The sequence below is a fragment of the Monodon monoceros genome, unplaced genomic scaffold, assembly GCF_005190385.1.
Source record: "Monodon monoceros isolate NGI ecotype Baffin Bay Population unplaced genomic scaffold, NGI_Narwhal_1 Super_Scaffold_9, whole genome shotgun sequence".
NCBI lineage: Eukaryota > Metazoa > Chordata > Mammalia > Artiodactyla > Monodontidae > Monodon > Monodon monoceros.
Genome location: NW_021703786.1, coordinates 29,619,388 through 29,640,067, shown reverse-complemented (window position 1 = coordinate 29,640,067; position 20,680 = coordinate 29,619,388). Strand labels below are relative to the sequence as shown.

The following is a 20,680-nucleotide window of genomic DNA, read 5'->3' as shown; positions in this document are numbered from 1 at the left end:
AAGGTGGTGCACTCCTGAGCCTGATCTTTATTCCCCGAACAAACTCCAAACTTGCATCCGCACGTAAGGCAAGCCTCTCTGAACGAGTCAAGGCACTCCTGCCAGTCTTTGCTCTCAATCAGAAAAGCCTTTATTCCTCCCCTTCCATGTGCTCCAGTCCCTTAAAGACCCACCCACGTGACACCTGCTCCACTGAGTCTTTCTAGATACTTCAGCCGCAGTAAGCCGCCCTCGCCCGCTGGGCGGTACCGTGCGTGGCACCATGTATAGTTGCTTCTATTTTTATTTAGCTTTGTGAACATCTGTCTTCCCGACTAGGATGTAAGTCCTCCTAGGGCAAGATCGTATGTCACTTAGTTCTTCGTATTTCTCAGTGTCCAGGGCAGTGAGATGGGTTCCAGAGGCACGCAATCAATACCTGTTGAATGAGGTCCAAGAAGAAAGTAAAGGGCAGGGAAGCATTTGAGTCATTAGTTATCAGTGGCCTCAGGATTGGGGAGGGAAGCTGATCTCCTGCTTCTCCATCTTCTGAGGACTCTGCCTGTTGTGACATTGGGCCTGAGGGAGCAATTGATTGTGACTCTTGTGTCACGAAGCCTCCGAAGCCTGCAGCTTCAGGATTTGGAAACTGAACTGCCCCAGGGCCTGTAGCAGCCTGACCCACTATTCCAGCTGGCTCTCCAGAATTACTGATGCACCTACCCCCCCTCTCCTAGAGCAGGTGAAAGAGAAAAAGAAATAAAGAAAAGAAAGAAGGAAAGGGAAAAAGCAAATGGGCTATGGGGTAAATAGCTTAGACCAAATTATTTACCTGCACACAAGTTCAGCCGATGGACCCAGCCATAAGCCACGTTACCTTCTAAAACTAAAGGAAACCACTTCCCTTCACATTTTCCATATAGATATATTTTTTCCATATATATATCCTACAGAACCCCTCAAACCTTAATATACCCCAAACTAAACCCATCTTCATTTTCTCAGTTCTCTCCAGACTGCACCTGCTCCTCTATTCCCCCTGTGAGTAAACATAACGTGAGGTTCCCAGTCAGTAAGTCTCAGGAGAATCCTTGACTCTTTCCTTTCTCTCGCTTTCTGCATGTATCCATTTATCCATCTATTAACATTTACTGAGCACCTACTGTTTGCCAGGCCCGTTTTAGCTGTTTGGGATACTTTAGAGGAAAAAAAAAAAAAAGGCAAAAATTCCTACCCTGGAGAGGTACATCTAGCAGGGGGGAGAGCAATTTTTAAATAAACATAATAATTGAGTAAATTATGTGGTGTGTTAGAATTGTGTTTGTTTCATATTTGCTGTGGTAACAAATTACCACCAAGTGGTTTAAAACAACACAAACTTACACAATCTTAGTTCTGGAGGTCAAAAGTCCTAAAATCAAGGGGTTGGCAGGCTGATTTCCCTCCGGATGTTCTGGAAGAGAATCCATTTCCTTGCCTTTACCACTCTCTAGAGGCCACTTCTCTCCTTGGCTAGTGGTCCCCATCCTCCATCTTCAAAACCAGCAGCCTAGCATCCTCAAATCTCTCTCTCTCTCTCTGATCTTTGCTTCCATTCACATATCCTTACCCACTCTGACACCCTTGCCTCCCTCTTATTAAAAACTTTTGTGGGGGCTTCCCTGGTGGCACAGTGGTTGAGGATCTGCCTGCCAATGCAGGGGACAAGGGTTCGAGCCCTGGTCTGGGAGGATCCCACATGCCGCGGAGCAACTAGACCCGTGAGCCACAACTACTGAGCCTGCACGTCTGGAGCCTGTGCTCCGCAACAGGAGAGGCCGCGACAGTGAGAGGCCCGCGCACCGCCATGAAGAGTGGCCCCCGCTTGCCGCAACTAGAGAAAGCCCTCGCACAGAAACGAAGACCCAACACAGCCGAAAATAAATAAATAAATTTATTTAAAAAAGAAAAAACTTTTGTGTTTTTTAATAATAAGTCCTCCCACCTTCTTCACCCTGCTGTGGGTCTCTCACTATGATTAATAATCAATTTCTCTGATGAGAAATCACAAAATTTAAGATTGGAAGTACTCACCTTCCCCAAGCCTCAATTTCTAAGTTCCTACAAACTTACCTTATTTCTCCACTGATAAGATAGGGAAGAAGGGTCGTAAAAGATGAATTTGGGATAACCATTTGGGAGCTACTTATGAGAAACAGCTGCCCTCACAGATTGGCTCAGGCATGGAGGGAGGAGGCTGGGATTTAGGCACAGAATGTCATGGGAAGCGCCCTCAGGCTAGGCACTTAATCTCAGCCTGGCATCAAGAACTACAGAACCGGGGCTTCCCTGGTGGCGCAGTGGTTGAGAGTCCGCCTGCCGATGCAGGGAACACGGGTTCGTGCCCCGGTCCGGGAGGATCCCGCATGCCGCGGAGCGGCTGGGCCCGTGAGCCATGGCCGCTGAGCCTGTGCGTCCAGAGCCTGTGCTCCGCAACGGGAGAGGCCACAGCAGTGAGAAGCCCGCGTACCGCAAAAAAAAAAAAAAAAGAACTACAGAACCATGCTCTGTTTTAACATGAAGCTTCATAAAAAATGAACATTTAGATTACACTGTTGGAAGTTTTCCCACTTTATGACCTATGTATAACAATCTGTGTGGCGCTGGGATGGCTCACAAAATGTATCTGGGAGAAGGAACCCCTAGTGACCTCCTGGTGCCTGGCACGTGGTAAGGGCTCTACTCGTATCTGTGGACCCAACGAGTGATACAGAGAACAGCTATTTTTTTTTTTTATAATTTATTATTTTTATTTATTTATTTATTTTTGCCTGCGTTGGGTCTTTGTTGCTGCGTGCGGGCTTTCTCTAGTTGCAGCGAGCCGGGGCTACTCTTCGTTGTGGTGCGTGGGCTTCTCATTGCAGTGGCTTCTCTTGTTGCGGAGCACAGGCTGTAGGCACACGGGCCTCAGTAGTTGCGGCTCGTAGGCTCAGTAGCTGTGGCTCACGGGCTCTAGAGCGCAGGCTCAGTTGTTGCAGCGCACGGGCTTAGTGGCTCCACGGCATGTGGGATCTTCACGGACCAGGGCTCGAACCCGTGTCCCCTGCATTGGCAGGCAGATTCTTAACCACTGTGCCACCAGGGAAGCCCCAGAGAACAGCTATTGATCTCGTATCTCAGGCAGGGGCCTCCCAACTGGCCTCATTCTTTCACGTTCCGTCCTTCTTTCCCTCCAGTATCTCTAGTCCACCCACTACATCCACAGAGCAGATCCCCTGGTTAAAAGCCTCCAGGGCTTTCCACGGTTTATAAGCCCAAACTCCTTAGCCTGATATGGCCTGAGTCTCCCTCTCCATCTGCCTGCTTTCTCCAGGCCACGTCCTAGATCTGTGGCTTTCTGAGCTGTTTGCCATTTGCTGAAAATGACATGGCTTTGTTTTGTTTTGGTTTTTTTGGCCGCGCCATGCGGCATCTTAGTTCCCCCACCAGGGATTAAACCCGTGCCCCTGTAGTGGAAGCGCAGAGTCTTAACCACCGGACCACCAGGGAAGTCCCGACATGGTTTTTTATGTCTGAGAATCTTTGTAATTTTCACTGTGATTTCTTCTTTGTCCTGTGAATTGTTAGAAGTGTGCTGCATGATTTCTAAACTTTGGGAAATTTCTAGAGATCTATTATTGATTTCTAATTTAATTCCACTTTGTGAGAGAACACACCCTAAGTGAATTCAATCCTCTGCTATGTGTTGAGACACGCTTGGTGGCCCGGCATGTGATCTATGTAGGTAAATACCCTATATGCACCTGAAAAGAATATGTGTTCTACAGTTTGGGGGTGTGTGTTTTACATCTGTTGGTTAGATCGTTTGTTAGTTGTAGTCAAATTCTCTATTACCTTAATTATTTTTCATCTGCTTGTTCTCTGATTGTGGAGTTTTTCATTTTTCCTTTTAGCTCTTCAACATTTGCTTTCTAAATAGAGAGATATCATGTTGGTTCTGTTTCTTTTCTGGAGAACTCTGACCAGTACAGGGTCTGGACTGAGTAGAAAGACACTTCTGCTCATTTTGCAAAGAATGTGTTTTTTGCAGTTTGAAGTGAGACTTCTCTTGCTCAGTTCCAGTGTTTTTTGTTGTTGTTGTTGTTGTTTTAATGTTTCTCTATAAAACAGGCTGATCCTTGAGGCTCCAAACCTGCTGGACATTTCCTGCAAAAACAAAGACAGCTCTGCTCAGTGCAAGTTGACATTTCCATATTCAACCCAATTTCAGTTTTCAAGTTATAAAAAAAAAAAAAAATCCTGTTGCTAACTGGGCTGCGGGTTCAGCATGAATTATGGAAATATAATCTCCTCTCTTCTAAAAACTAGAAGAGAAAGCACAGGTTCAGATTTGGCACGAAGAATTGTCCAAGAATGAGCAGAGAAGACAAAGAGGGGTGTGTTCAGAATGGCTCAGCCTTGTCCCCAGGGAATGAATTATTTGGAAGACAAGGTCAGTCTTTGCAACAAAGGAGAGCACTTTAGGCAATGATTCAGAAGTGTTGCTTCCATGTTGCACTACTCCGACATGAACTTTGGAAAAATGTGAGACTTTTCCCTGTTCTCGCTGCCCAAGCAGGCCCAAGCAAGCTGAGACTGAATGATCTTTAGTTCTAAAAATAATACCGACTTGGATCTCTAAGCTGATTCTCTCCATAGGACACCAGAAACCATGCTGGGGGCGAGGGCAAAATACTGGGCAGACAGAGCCGAGCGCGCTGGGAGTGACCCTTCCCAGCTTCAGCAAGGGCAGTGGTAGAGAGCAGCTGCCCTGCCGGCCTCAGGAAAGTCTGAAATGGAATCCAGCATAGAGTCTCAGTAGGACAGAACCTCTTCTGTCATGGGGTTTTCAGGAACTCTTGGTGGAGGCCTTTGGAGGCATTTCAGGGTATCACCAATACCCATACCTCGTTGAAGACTCTGATTCAAGGTGAGACCACAGTGCCTCCTAGTACCTTCTAGAGTCTGCCAAACAGGAGACGTCTCCTCGCCCATATCTCCAGATTTACAGCAGCACACTGGCAAGGCAGGCTCATAGGGGAAAGACATGGAAGGAGGAAAAAGGCCACGGGGAGTCAGGGCTGAGAAGATAGAAGGTTAAACATTAAGGAGACAGGTTACAACAAATCATGGACCAAAATAATTCAGAAAGTTGTAAGGTTCCTGGCTCAAGTGACCTAACTGTGTCAGGTTCAAGGGGATCCAGGCTCTCTAATAGCTAAAACCCCCACATGATACAAATATCCAAAAATAGCTCTCGTCCATCCATAAACGGGAACATTATGTGGTCACTTAATGCCCCAGCTACACCAACTCACTGTCGGCAGTGAGACGCCGCAGCGTGTGTAGATGAGTGTTATCTCGGGAGCCAGGCTCTTGGAGCCCACTCTTAACAGCTGTGTGATCCCGAGCAAACAATTATGTCTTCCTGTGCCTCAGTTTTCTCCCCTGTAAAGTGGGGATAATAATAATGAGTTAATACATGTCAAACAGAACAAGGTCTGGCACTTATGAGCTATTAGGTGAAGGGAGATTGGAAATGTTTATACGTATTTATTAGATCAGGGGCAACAAGGAAAACAAACCACGTTCTTTTTTTTTTTTTTTTTTGGCCGCGCCTAGCAGCTTGCGGGATCTTAGTTCCCTGACCAGGCATTGAACCCTCGCCCTCCGCAGCAAAAGCACAGAGGCCTAACCACTGGACCGCCAGGGAATCCCCAACACATTCATTATTTTAACAAAGAATTTAATATAGAGAATTGGTTAAATGGGTATTGCAAGATAGAAGCGGCAGAAAGCCGACACTGGGAGACCACAGGAAGCAGCTACCCCACCCCCATGAATGGGGAACCAAGAGGACAGGTTGGGATTATGGGATTCTAGAAGCCTGGTGGAGGGGTCCCACGGAGCTGGCACTCGGATCTCCGGCGAGGAGGCACTGCCCAGCTGGTGCGGTACCTCTGAGAGGCACAGAGGCAGGTTCTGGGAGCGCAGGGACACTGGAGCCTGGAGCCAGATGTCACCATTGCCAGGGTGATGCTCGGGTGACCAAGCAGAGCAGACAGGAAGCAGCGGCCCTTTCTCCCCTTCCAGCCGTGCGGGCCCCACTAGCGCCCCTGGCGGCAGAGGCTGGAAGGGAGCGGCCGCAGAGGAGAAACGGGCTTCGCAGAGTCCCAGCAGCATCACGGAGCTGCGTGTGGTCCCCACTCGAAGCACTGCCCCTCCTCTCCTTCCCCACAGCCTCAGGACAGCGGATTGGAGGAGGAAGAGGGTGGGGTGCTCAAGACCAGAGGTTTAGAGGCAAGCCTGAATGACAGTGTGGCCACAAGAGGGAAAAAGCAGGGCAGGCTGGCATGTGGGTTTTAGCATTGGAGAAGGGGTGGTGGTCCGGCCGCGACCGCGAGAGCCGGGGCTGAGGTCAGACGCGGATGAAGATCATTCTAGGTCGGAGAGAGATTATGGCAGGCGTCCAACTCCCAGAACCTAACGTTTACGCGTTCTCAGAACTTGGAGCCAAGAAGATGGTGAGCGGGGAACAGAGACGTCAGGAGTGGGCAACAGCAGAGGGGGTGTTCAGAGTGGTGAGCCCGGTAGCAGAGGGTCAGAACAGGGAGGGCTTTTCAGGAGGAAGAGAGGTGTTCTGGAGGCCGCCTGAGGAGCTGGTAGGACTACACCAGTCGGGGGGCAGGAGGCAGGGCTCCGTCGCCCATGAGGGGGCAGCTCTGGAGTCAGACAGACCTGGACTCAGTCCTGTTCTGCTGGTTCACCTGGGGGAGTCCATCAACCTGTACCTGCGTTTCTTCATCTGTGGAACGGTGATCACAATAATACCTGCCGGGGGGTGGTGGTGAGGACTAAATGAGATGATGCATGTGTGACAAGGTGGAGGGAGGTGCCTGGCAGGATCTTTCCTGCTTTCCAAGAATTGCCGGAGCCTACTGCCAAGAATTAAAATGCACCCCACATTCTACGTTCAGAGAACTACCAGCCGGGAGCTGGCTGGGAGATGCCATGCAGCCCTGACTCTTTTAATCCTGTGTGTAATCCAGCATGTGGCTGGCCTTTGTCTGGTCCCTGGGAGGTCACCTCTAAATCCTTGGAATTTCCTGAGTGATAGGAGGGTCAGTTGCTCATGGTGGGCCCCTCCAATTCTATCTGATAGTTTAGGATAAACCACGTGATATTAGCTCAAACTCTGGGAAAGGAAGGGGAGCTAGAGATTGAGTTCAATCAATGGTCAATGACTTAATCAACTGTGCCTACATAATGAAACCCCAATAAAAACTCTAGACACCCAAGCTCGGTGAGCTTCCTTGGTTGGCAGTGCTCTGCCAACAGGGTAACGTGTCCCTGAGGACGCCAGAAGCTTCAAGTTTGGTACCTCCCCCCACCACGACCTCACCCTAGGTGTCTCTCCCTGTGGCTGGTTCAGATTTGCATCCTTCTGCTATCATTAAACTGTAATAGCAAGTACAGCACTTTCCTGAGTTCTGTGAGTCATTCTAGTGAATTATTGAACCTGAGGGGGTAGTGGGAACCCCCGAATTTGTAGCCAGCTGGTCAAAAGTGAGTGTGGCCAGGGGACCCGCAAACTTGCTGCTGGTGTCTGGACAGTCTTGTGGAGGATGGTGGTCTTAACCTGTGAAGTTTGGCCCAACTATGGGTAGTTGGTGTCATGGCATCCTGCCTCAAGGAAAAGGGAGAGAGGAAGGGTGAGAGGCTGCTTCTTCATGAAGACTGGCTTTTCTTGAAACCAGGTGGGGGTGGGGGGGGGTTGGGGACACAGTGGAGTCACTGTAAAGTGTGTGGGACAGTAGAGAGGAACATCTTGTCTCCCACTTGGCTGTCCACTTGGCCGTGGGCTGGTGGATCTGCCCTGGGGCTCCTGCAGTTTGGACAGTGCCCAGAGGAGCTGGCATGGTGGGCAGTCAGCCAGGAGGCAAAGGACTGGATCCACCCATCCCCTCAGAAGATGGGTGCAACCCCACAGCCCCAGAGTCGGATCCAGAGTGTGGATGGAATTGCAGATTCTGGGATTTGGGATTGGGGAACCTCCTCAGAGCAATAAATATGGCATGAGGCCACCTCCAAAGGTCAGCAAGAATGTGTAACCAGGGGAGCCCCTTGGGAGAGAGTCTCTGCTGGCAGTCCTGTGGGGCGCCCACTTGTCCACACCAAGTCTAAGGAGCACTGGTTCTCGGCCAGGGCAAGGTTGCTCCCAGGGGACACTGGCAATGACTGGAGACATTTTTGGTTGCGCAACTTGGGAAGTACTACTGGCATCCAGTGGGCGGAGGCCGGGGATATTGCTAAACAATGCACAGGACGGGTCCCCACAACAGAGGAGAATCCAGCCCCCAGTGTCAACAGTTCTGAGGATGAGAAACCCTGCTCTAGAGAATGAGTTGGGTCAGCAGTAAAGACCCAGGGCGCAGGACAGCCACATCACCACCCCCAGCTAGTCACCACAGGAAGCACATCTGTTCTCTATTTTTCTCCCCTCCGCCTCAACCTCAGAAGTAACCACAGAGCAGTGGGCGGCTTGGAGAGACAGGCCTTGTCCCTGCTTCAGTGCTGGAGCCTGTGCTCGAGATAAGTTTCACTTTCTTTCTTTCTTTCTTTTTTTTTTTTTTGGCCATGCCCACGGCTTGCGGGACCAGGTAATCAAACCCGGGGCCCCTGTAGTGAAAGTGCTGGGTCCTAACCACTGGACCACCAGGGAATTCCCAAGTTTGAGTTCCTAAATGGACCAGTCTTAAACTCCCAAGTGGGGCTGCCTTAATAACAAAAAAAAAGTGACTGGATCAGTGGAATCAGATCGAGGTGCCTTAATGGGGAGTCTTTCAGCCAGTAACAAAGGGGGTTTGGACAGAGCACAGCTGGCGGTGGTTACTGGAAACAAACAAACAATCAACCTTTTCTTAATGGGCACTTCAACAAGACAAGTCTTCCTAATGAAACGGGCTAAGTGCATGCATTGCTCAGCGCAGTGTCTGGCACAAAATAAGAGCGTGATGAATGTTAGCACTTGTATTAAGAAGGAAGTGGAAAAGCAGCAGCTTCCGGGGGTAGAGAGAAGGCTTAAGGATGAACGCCGTCAGGCAGGGTAGCTGGTTTCAGTTAAAGCAAGGAGACCCAAGGAAGCTGGGGCGTTGATCAACACGGCGCTGGGGTTCCTGAAAATATATTTGAAGGAATCTTGTTCTTAAGCTACAAACTAGTTTCCTTAAGGGTGAAGCAGTTCCCTAAATTTGTCCCAGTTCTCAATTCCTAAGGTAAGTAACTGAGAGCCCCTAAATATGGCCTCCATCAGTCCCTCCTCCCCGACCATGGGGGAAGGACCCTGGTTCCATTCCCTGGAATCTGGGCTGGCCTTAGTGACTTGCTTGAGCTGTAGAATGTGGCACAAGTGATGGCCTGGGACTTCCAAAACCAGGGCATGAGAAGCCACACAGCTTCCGCTGGGTGTCCTGGAATGATGCTCTTGAGACATTCCCTCTGGGAACCTAGCTGCCATGTCACATGGAGAGTCCACACAGGCACTCTGGCTGACAGCCCCAGCTGAACCAGCTGACAGCCTGCCTCAATGGTCCCACGGGAGGGACCCATCTCAGATGTTCAGCCCACTGACATTGTAATCACATGAGTCCCCAAGTGAGAACCACCTGGCTGAGCCCAATCAACCCACGATGGACCCAATAAATTATTGCTTCAAGCCACTACATCTTAGGGTGATTTCTCACTCGGAAACAGATAATTAGAACACTTCCCTAGGGAGTCAAGTACTTGAAAGGTTTCTGAAGAAACATATGGTGCTTTCTTGGATGAAAACTTAATTGTCTTTCTAGTGATTGTCCAAGAAGGGTTTGCACAAGTGGGATATCTGGGCTGGTGGAAAGATACAGGTCAAACACCATTCCAAGCCCAAGTTCTAGCCTAGGCACAGTACCAGCTCACAAGCTGGGTAACCCTTGACATGAAAGCATTCCAGCTCCCCCCGCACCCCCCTCCCCGTCCTCCCCCACCTGCCCATTTCTTCCTCCTGTCACTCCTTTCCCATTCTTTCGTAAATTTTATTTTATTTATTTATTTATTATTTTTTTTTGCAGTACACGGGCCTCTCACTGTTGTGGCCTCTCCCGTTGCGGAGCACAGGCTACAGACGCGCAGGCTCAGCGGCCATGGCTCACGGGCCTAACCGCTCCGTGGCACGTGGGATCTTCCCAGACCGGGGCACAAACCCGTGTCCCCTGCATCGGCAGGCGGACTCTCAACCACTGCGCCACCAGGGAAGCCCCTTCCGTAAATTTTAAACCACTATTCCAAACAACCACCATAGAAACACAGGTTCTTAGAAATCTGACCTATATCACGAAGGTACAGTGTGATGAGGTGGAGGGGGCAGGAACTTCCAAGGCTGACCCTCAGGGTGAGAGTCCTCATGGTGGGAAGGTAACTGCATCTGCCTTTCAGGGAAGGTCGAATCCCCCCGGTAATTAAATACCAATTCGATATTAAGAAAGAGCATTTTCAAAATTGTATTACTGTCCAACAGGGAAATAAGATTTAATTGAGTTTTTTTTAATTCACAAGAGCATCTGCTTTGACACACCTAGTGGGAGTGACTGTAATAACTGCAGAGCCTCCCCTCCCCCCCTCTTCCTGGAGCCTGGGTGGTAGCCAGCTTTGTCACTATTCCCACATTCCCAAGCCAGTGTCTGGGAGGATGTGGGGAGAGGCTGTAATAGTATGTGTCATTTCTGTACTATGCCTGACTCATTTCCAGACGTGAAATAGTCAGTGGGACCATGACAATTCATGATGCTCTTGAATAAGAAAGTTTTTTGTGGCAGTTACAGAATCTCTGGGAGGCCTTTGAGTTTGCCTGCCTGCTTGGAAAACAGGCTTCAGATCTTCCTTTTATGCTAAGTCAGTAGTTCCCACATTTGTCTGCATATTTTTTTATCTATTTTTAATTTTTAAATTTTTTGGCCTCGCTGCACAGGATGTGGGATCCCCGACCAGGGATCAAACCTGCGTTCCCTGTATTGGAAGCACAGAGTCTTAACTGCTGGACTGCCAGGGAAGCCCTGTCTGCATATTAGAATCACTTCAGAGCTTTGAAAAACTCTGAAGCTCGGGCCACACTCCAGACTAGTTAAATCACAATCTCTGGGGGTGGGACCCAGGTATCTGTAGTACTGAAGCTCCACCAGGGGGTTCCAATGTGCTGGCTAGTTTGGGAGCCCAGGTGCCAAATGACCCAGAAAGGAGATGGGTCCATCAGCTGATCCCGTGGCTATTGCCAGCTACCTCCTGCTGTCCTTTAGGAATATCCCGAGGCCAAACCCACTTAGAGCCCTCAACCCTTACCACGTCTGAGCCATTTGGAAGAGCCTTCACAAATAAAAAGGGCTGGATTTAAAATTTTTCCATCTCTAATGTATTTTCACTTTGTTTAAATTTTAAGTATTTCTTCCCAAATATAAAAATACACTGCATGAGTGGTTATCCTGTGCGGGGCGGCGAGTGGCTGGGAGGGCGCACCAGGGGTCTCTAGGATGTGCTCTTTTATTAATGCAGGTGTGTTAGTGCATAAATTCGTAGTTTATGATCTGTGTGCTTTCCTGTATATATTTATACTTCAATAAAAACTCCACGCAGCAAAGTGCTTCAGTTATACATACACACACACACACACACACATACACACACACACACACACACACATACACACACATTCTTAAAAAAAAACAAACCTCACACATATTGCATAACTATGGGGGGAAATACAGAGAAATGAAAAGAAAATAACAGTGACCAAAGATCGGCACTTAGGGCCCCCACAAGGTGACACTACTTTTGAGACAAGATAAGTCCCTCCAAATAATGCCACCAAAGCACTGGCGGCCACCCCTCACCCCTGAAAGAAGAGGGAAGGAGCCTCTGAATGGTTCCATGAGGCTGACATTACTGGACTCCGAATAATCTAGTGACAAGGAGAAAGACTCTCTCTTTGATCTAATCGGGCTCATCTGAGCCCTCTTCTGACTAGGTCTCGAACCCTGGGCTTCTGTGTCCTGCTTCTGTGTCCACTTCTAGCAAGAATCCTGCTAAGTCAGTTTAGCCAGAACCCCCATCCTCCGTGTCTGGTCACCTTCAATATCTGATGAGGTTCCCCATCCTCCACCACCCTGGGGTGATGTCTGAGCCCCCTGGCCTGCCTTCGGCAAGTTCAGGTAGGTCAGTTTAGCAAAAATCTCTCCTTTCCCCTGATGTTTCCTCTTAGTAATCTTCCATCCACTGACCCTGATCTGCTCCTTGGCTATACATTCCCACCTTTCCTTATATTCACAGTTGAGCCCAATCTCTACTCCCTCCCCCACCGCTGCAAGACCCCAGGTAGTTGTCCCTGCCCCCATCAAGATGGTCCTGAAGAAGTCCTCCATCCCCTTCTTCAACAAATGCCTGGAATAAATATCTACCACCACCCAAATCAGAATTTCAACTGCATCCTTAGAAATGGACTTTTTGTGCATCACAAAAGAATGATCCTGAAAGGGTCAAGGCTGGTTCAAGTCCCTCACTTAAAAAAAATAAAATAGGGCTTCCCTGGTGGCCCAGTGGTTGGGAGTCCGCCTGCTGATGCAGGGGACATGGGTTCGTGCCCTGGTCTGGGAAGATCCCACATGCCGCGGAGAGGCTGGGCCCATGAACCATGGCCGCTGAGCCTGTGCTCTGCAACGGGAGAGGCCACAACAGTGAGAGGCCCGCGTACCGCAAAAAAAAAAAATAAATAAATGAAATAAAATAAAATAAAATAAAATTTGGGAATTCCCTGGAGGTCCAAGGGTTAGGACTCTGCACTTTTATTGCCGAGGGCGCAGGTTCAGTTCCTGGTCAGGGAACTAAGATCCCACAAGCCAAGGCGTGGCCAAATAAAAAAAAAAAAGGAATAAATAAATAAAGTAAATGAACATTTAAAAAAAATTCGGATGAATGCACATAACATAAAATAAACAAGTCAGTGGCATTTAACACATTCACAATAACTAGTTCCAAAACAAAACCCATAATACAACTGTCACCTAAAATAAAATCACCCAAAACACAACCCATATCCATTAAGCAGTGTCTCCCCATACCCCGGCCAACCACCAGTCTGCTTTCTGTCTTTATGGATTTACCTATTCTGGACGTTTCATTTACATGGAATCACACAATATGTGGCCTTTTGTATACGGCTTCTGTCACTTCTTTCACATAATGTTCTAGAGCTGCTATGAACATTCGAGTACAACTTTTTGTGTGGACACATGTTCCCAGTTCTCTTGGGTAAGTACCCAGGAGTGAAATTGCTGGGTCATGCAGTAACTCTATGTTTAACTTTTTGAGGAACCTTGCGTCTCTCCTTTTTTGGGCCCCGCCACGTGGCACGCGGGATCTTAGCTCCCCAACCAGGGATAGATCCCGCACCCCCTGCAGTGGAAGCTCAGTCTTTAACCACTGGATTGCCAGGGAAGTCCCAAGGCTCTCCTTTCTAAAAGATGTTTTTCAGGAATTCCCTGACGGTTCAGTGCTTAGGACTCCACGCTTTCAATGCCGAGGGCTCGGGATCCCACAAGCCATGTGGCTCAGCCAAAAAGAAAAAAACCAAGATATTTTTCTTGGGGGTAGGGAGGAGGTTCAGTTAGGAATTTGGAATTAACAGATACACACCACTATATACAAAATAGAAAAACAAAGACCTACTGTATAGCACAGGGAACTATATTCAATATCTTGTAACAACCTATAATGGAAAAGACTCTGAAAAAGAATATAGGTATATGTATAACTGAATCACTTTGCTATACACCTGAAACTAATACAACATTGTAAATCAACTATACTTCAATAAAAAAAATTTTTAAGATATTTTTCTCAAGGGCTGGTGGGTACTCCAGATTTGTTTTCCACATCTCTTAGGACCATTTCTTCACGGGCGACCTGCTAGTCATTGTTAAGTACACACAAATATCCAAGTCTTGGTTTAGAATTAGAATTAGGCTTCTGCTATTCCACTCAGGGTCCTCAGCATTTCAGAAATGCCTGAGACCTCAGAGACCTGGTCTTCAGTGTCCTGGGGTTTGCTTGTCTCCGGGCCGCCACTCAGCCTCTCCCCAGCCTGTGTGGCTCCTGCACCACTAATGGCTGCAAATCGGGGTAACAGATCCACCCCTGAGGACTCAACACACCTCTCCCCTTAGGATAACACTTACCCCTGCCAAGAGATGAAGGCGGCAGATCCGATTCCACGCTAAACATATTTTGCAGTTAGACTGTCTTCCCTCCTTAAGTGTTCAAAGTTCTCAGTCAGAGAACCGAGTGGTCACAGATACTTGTCACATGGCAACTGGAACCTCAGCTTAAAATGATAGGATCCTTAAAAAAAAAAAAAAAAGATAGGATCCTTGTGCTTGTTTGCAAATACCAAGTTCTGATGCTATGGATTTTTCTAGGTCAGGCCGAGTCAGGAAGATGGATTTGTCCTTCTAACTCTGCATCAGAGCCGTCTGTCTGTCCCTCCCTCCCCGGACCCATCAGCCTGCTGCGCGGAGCCAGGAGGAGGTGGGGTGTTGGACTGTACCCTTCCTGGGCTCTGCATCACTGCAGCAGCCACCTGGCACCCGGATAGGGCTCCCTCCCCTGGATCCGCCAGAGGGATGCGGTTGGGAGAGCAGCCCACAAGCATTTCTCTCGAGGACTTCTGTGTACAGAACCGCAACGACTGCAGCTCTAGGAAGGAGACAGCAAGAGCAAAGAAAGGATATGTTCTTCAGCCCCCACCTATATGCTCCTCACATTTCAGGAGCGCTCTCCAAGCCCATTCCATCTTTTGTTTGTTTTTTAAAAATAATTTCACTCCTTAGTCTGTAAGCTTTGACAGGTAATCACTAGGTTCCCCATTCTGTTTTGAAACGGGGAGTTTCAGAGGAGGCTGCTAGGATCATCTGATGGTGCCTTGAAGGAGAAATGACATCTCAACTCATTTTCAAGATGCCGGTCACGTTGCTGTGGTCAGCGCTTTTGGGCAATGAGCAAAAAGAACAACGAGCCGCTTTTGGAAATGGTTCTCCTGTCGGATCAGCACAGCACCACTCCCTTGGCTGCACAAAGCCTTGGGGGCACACGTGTGGAATGAGGTTACGGTGTCCCTTGCCCCGGGCCCCTCTCCTAGACCCCTGTCCAGCCCATCCTGTATACGCATTACTTAAACTACCAAGGTTGTGTCTGGACAGAATCGAAGGGTTTGACCTTCAGGAGGCCAGCCTCCAGGAAAGGGGAATTTCTATTCTCAGGGTGTGGATAATAAGCCTCAGGCAGGCAAGCCCACTCCAGCCTCCCTCGCTTTGCAGCTTGGCAAAGAAGCGCGCCGGCCCCTCTTTTGCCTCCAACAAATTGGCTTCTGTGGAGGAGGCCTGAGTGGCTGCACCGTTTGGATAAAAGACGAGAGAGAGGGACGCATCCCCAGGTGGCCACCAGGGGCCAGCAGGGCGCCTCGAAAGGGCGTTCCCAAGGCAGAGTGAGCATCTCCGGAGGGGGTGAGCTAGGACTTCACCTTTGCTCGGAGGAAGGGATCCATCCGCAGGTACCAGGAAACCACCCTAGACCATTAGCGCTAACGCACTGTGTCCAGCCCGCTGTCTGTTTGCTTTGGGAACAACCCAAGGACATAGCTTAGCTTCAGAGAGATGTGAAAGTGGAAAACATTGCACAACAAAAAGCCCCCGGAAAACTGTGACACACCCATCCCCTCGGCCTGGACGCCAGGCTACTCCCAGATAAAAGCGGCTCGGCTCTCCTGCTGCCCGACCGACTGTACCCCTCTTCCCGCTTCCCAGAAGTTCTCCTTTTGGGAATCACCCAAAGCAGTTTGACTCGTGGCTGACGGCTTCTCTTCCCTTGAATGAGAGCGTTCACCAGTTACACAGTGTCTCCGAACCAGTACAAGCCAGTATAAACGAGTAAGTGATTACAAAGCACAGTTGGGTGGGGTGGGGACTGGCTGCAGCCTCGGAAGGGGATCATCCCTCCCCTCCCAAGTACCCAGGATGGGGGATAGGGCGCTGGAGACCAGGCCAGAGCCCATGCTGGGCCCAAACCAGAGCTGATGTCAGCGGGAGCCTGTGGAAGGTTCCTAGCCACGGTTCTCCATGTGGCTGGCCTGGTCCAGACTTACCACAGAGGACAGAAGTAGCTGGACTGTCGGGTCACATGACAGGAGCTGAGCGGACCGCACATTTTGTGTAATACCCAGCAGGCTGCGCCCTGTGGTAAGCCCTTCCTGCCAGGCTGGAAATGGATGGGCTGGTCTGCTCCCCACCCCTTCCTCAGGTGAAAAGTCCTTTGCAAACCTATAATTACTATATTTAGTGAAGATGTCAATCTCTCTCTTTTGGGTAATTTGTTTTTTCCCTCCTGGGTAATTTAAAAAAATGGAAACCAGCTTTCTTTGCAGGGGCCTCTGCCGGATGAGTCAAAGACCAAAAAGTCTACAGAATCAGGTGTCGATGACCTCAGCAAGAGTGTTTTCGGTCCCACCATGACAAATGCTTATCTGGGGGAAACTAAGTTCCTGGTATGTGTTCAGTTGGTAGCACTGGGGAGGTAAGGAATGCTAGAACGAAGGTTCTGTAGCCAAGTAAGGACACGGTTCCCAGACTTTTCCTACCCAGCTGTGGTTAGCAAAATAACAGCCCCCCCAAAGACGGCTGCGTCATAATCCTTGGGACCCATGAATATGTCACCTTATATGGCAAAAGGGATTTTGCAGACGCTATTAAGTTACGGCTCTTGAATGGGGAGATGATCCTGGGTTAGCCAGGTGGGGCCAATGTCATCACAGACAGGAGACCCTGTAAGAGGGAGGGAGAAAGGTCAAAGTCAGAGATGTGACAGCAGAAGCAGAAGTCAGACAGAGACCTGAAGATGCTGTGCTACCGCCTTCGGAGGTGAAGGAGGGGGTCCTGAGCCGAGGAATGCAGGTCTCTAGAAGCTAGAGCAGGAAGACAGCACAGCCCCGTCAATCCGTTTGAAACTTCTGACCTTCAGTACTGCAGGATAGTCAAGTGGTGCGGCAACAGGAACCCGGTGCACTAACACGAAACTCAGCTTTGTTCTTCCGAGGCCTGGGGAATAAACGCACCTGCTCAGGATGCCAGAGATGCCATAAGCCAAGGTGTGAGGTAAGATCTGAAAGTCAAGGTAGCCGGGGCAGTGTGCAAGCCTGGGCAAAGCCACCCGGCAGCCAGCGCAGATATAAACAATTCCTCCCAACAGCGGAGGCGGGCGGGTGCAGCTCCCAGACACCTTTCCTGCGACACCCACACGAGCGTGCACTGTTGTCCTCTTTGGGGACACCTAGTATTGTTAGATTTTTTTAGTTTAAAATGGATACCTCCATTCACACTAGAGTCCTGATAACTTATTGGTTTTCCCTCCCAGAGTAATTTGCTTTCGAAAAAGAACATGTCCGACAGAAGAGAAGGCAGACCCTGAAAGAACACATCTCAGCCAGATCTTTCACAAGGGAAGAGGGCCGTGTGACGATGAGGGCAGAGTCTGGGTGATGCATGTACAGGTCAAGGAACACCAAAGTTTGCCAGCCAACCACCAGAAGCTAGGAGAGCAGCCTGGGACAGACTCCCCCTCACAGCCCTCCAAAGGAACCGACCCTACCAACATCTTAATCTTGGATTTCTTGAGAACAGTGACACAGTAAATTGCTGTTAAGCCACCCAGTTTGTGGTACCTTGTTGTGATGATCCCAGGAAACGAATACAAATGCCTTCAGATGCCGGGCAAGCATCTGACATGAGTGAAGTGGGTGAGGCTCGCAGGCTTCCACGGGGAGGGCTGTGCCCGCGAATTCCCCTGAAAGGGATGTGTCCCTCTCAGCAGGCCTGCAGGTGGGGGTGTGTGGCAGGCAGAGCCCAGAGGCCCAGAAGAGACTTTGGTTCCCAGCCCTGGCGAGGACACCCGTGAGGAGAAGTAGGCCACGCAAGAGGTAGAGTTAGGCTCACTCCACCACACCCAGGGTGGCTGAACCGCCGCAGGGACAGAAACTCGTAACATTCCCTGCAAGCAGCCAAGAATCTTGTGTGACCAGTCTGCTCTCCTGGATATCCATGTGTGGCACACTCCTCAATGCCTGGCACGGTCACCAGGATCTCAGAATGGAAAACCACATCTGGGGCTGTCCCAGAACACAAGTCTTAAAAACAGTTTGCAGGACATCCCTGCAAACTGCGGTCCGGTGGTTAAGACCCCACGCTTCCAAAGCAGGGGACAGGGGTTCGATCCCTGGTCGGGGGGCTAAGATCCCACATGCCGCGCGGTGCGGCTAAAACAACAACAACCAAAACCAAACAAACAAAAAAATATATTAAAAAAACAACAACACAGTTTGCAGGGCTGGATACCTCCCTTCCCCTGCCCTTGCAGCCTCCCAGGCAGAAAGGACTTGAGGTCAAGGGAGGCCTCGAGGTCCTCCAGTTCAACTTGGGAGCTGAAAACCTCAGGAACAGGTGAGATGGCAGGAAGCCTCTCCTAATAAAAGCAAGTCATTTGCCATCTGGCGGCCTTGGCTCCAAGTTTCCAGAGAGCCGGGCCAGGCCCCGTGAATGCCTGCTTTCTTTCTCTGAAGAAGAAAAAAAAAGGGGGTTCTCAGGTGTGTCCACCTGGGAAGGCTGCCCTCAAGCAGGAAGGAGGGTGGCTGGGGGAGATGGAAAGGCAGTCTCTTTCACCTGGGAGACAGGTGTTACCTGCGGGTTGGCGATCAGCACAGATCAAGCCTGACTCCAGAGGCCCTTGGCCACAGCAGGTAGTTGCTTAACCAGAACCTGGATGATGAAGCCTGGAGAGGGCTTCGGGTTGCTTCCTCTTTCCCAGGGAGACCCAGCAGCTGGGTTACTGGGGCAGCTCTGTGGCAAGCAACCCACCCGGCCGACAGATACTCAGATATCAGCTAGAAGCCTGGGGTCAGCTGGGCCTCTCAGCCTGGGGGTTGGGACCTGTGTTTGCTTCTCAGCTCTGTCGGGAACTGGTTCAGTGGCTTAGGCGAGACCCTTCACCTCTCAGGGTTTCAGTTCCCCGTTATCAAAGGGGCAAAGCATCTTGCTTTTGCGCAATCTTGTCTCTTGGGCCAGGGATGCTGACGAGTGTTTCTGGAGATGAAATAAAGCTCTTTAGAGAGGGGCTGGAGGGAGGCAGCCTGGAGGGAGGCAGCCTGGAGGGGGGAGGTGACGGACAAGAATGAGGAGGGCAGAGCAGGGACCGTGGGGGTGGGGGCGGGGGCGAGGCCGCGGGGCGGACAGAGCAGCCATTGTGCAGACTGGAACCGGGGCCAGAGGGCTCGGCCCTTCACCTCCCTCCCGCTGGGCCCCCGGAGGCCGGATAATGAACCCAGCAGGCTGCTCCGCCTCCCTCGTCGCTCGGTTTCCAGTCAACCCCGCCCCCGTCCTGCCCCACGACCCCAAGGGCTCCAGCCCGGGACGCTGGGAGGCGGAGGGACCCAGTGGCAGGTGGGCTTTCTCCCTGCGGACTCGTGCACAGCCAGGTCTTCCTTTCCCGAGGGCCTCAGTTTCCCACCAGACTCCAAGGTTTAAGGCAGCGGCTTTTCAGGACTGATGGAAGTGCCCTCCCGAGCGGGGGAGAAGGGGGAGGCTGCCCTGGCGGTCTCCGCAGCACCCTCCCTCCAAGACTGAGATCTCGGGGAGCACCCCGCCCGCGTCCCGCGTCTTCTAGGCGCCAAAGCCCCGACTTTGACCGGAGTCCTGGCAGGAGGAGAAGGCAGGCGAAGGGGGAGGAGAGGGATCGAGCCCCGGCTCCCGCAAGGAGCCCCCTCCTCCCGCAGGCGCTTGAGTCTCCGCGTCGCGTGACCGCAGCACTGCGGCCGCAGCGCCGCGCTCCCCTCCTGGCGCCGGATTCCTGGGTGTTGCGGGTGGGGGCCTGTAGGTTCAAGATCAGACCTCAGCGGACACCCGCCGCGGCCCTGCGAGAGGGCGATGCCGCCCCGCCCCCGCTTCTTCTCCCGGTTCCTAGTTTCGCACAGTTTCTCGACCCGTGAAAGCGTCGCTGAGTCACCTTCCCGGAACACGCTCGGGACGCTCAGGACCCAGCCAGGGCTGCCCGGGGGCCACGCAGGACGGAGGTGGCCACCACCCGGACGCGTGCCAGGCCAACGCGTCCCAGCCTGCGGCCTCCTCTCTACGTGGGGACACTTGGGCCCCGCCCTCTTCCCCTCCCAGGTGTTGGGAAACGGGGCCGGGCCGCCTGGGTCCTCTGTAAGAGGAGATGCGGCGGAGGCGCGCCCGAGTTACCGGGGCCACAGAGACCTGCCTCTTCTCGACTTGAGGCGATGGGAAGAGAGAGTTGTGAGCGGGTGTCGGTGGGGGCAGGTGTGGGCGCGTGAGCACGTTGCAGCCTGGGCCTGTGCCACCTCAGCCTCCTACAGCGGTTTGGTTTTTCCTAACTTTGGCCCTACCTGGTCAGGTCGCCAAGTCCGCCTTGGTAACTTCCTCCTCTGGGTCGCCGCCAACAACCCCCCAGGGAGTTTACTCGAGTTGGTCGCGGAGAAGTTCAGGTCAGACACTTACTTGCCGGTGATATGTTTATCACACAAGCACCGATACGAGTCCCG

General features: G+C 51.0%; 1 long non-coding RNA gene across 5 annotated transcripts; it reads right to left on the bottom strand.

Moving 5' to 3' along the window:
• Positions 1–115: 115 nt before the first annotated feature.
• LOC114889256 lies at positions 116–20,664 on the bottom strand. Of its 5 annotated transcripts, none has more exons than XR_003791993.1 (6): positions 20,525–20,664; positions 15,787–19,989; positions 14,259–14,421; positions 4,953–5,078; positions 3,853–4,164; positions 116–418 (listed from the first exon to the last, which is right to left on the bottom strand). It is a non-coding gene; the product is annotated as an uncharacterized LOC114889256 (long non-coding RNA). The 5 variants fall into 5 exon arrangements; XR_003791995.1 differs by lacking the exon at positions 116–418 and adding an exon at positions 3,026–3,061; XR_003791992.1 differs by lacking the exon at positions 116–418 and having other exon boundaries at positions 3,070–4,164; positions 15,787–18,679; positions 18,804–19,989.
• Between the last annotated feature and the right edge of the window lie 16 nt (positions 20,665–20,680).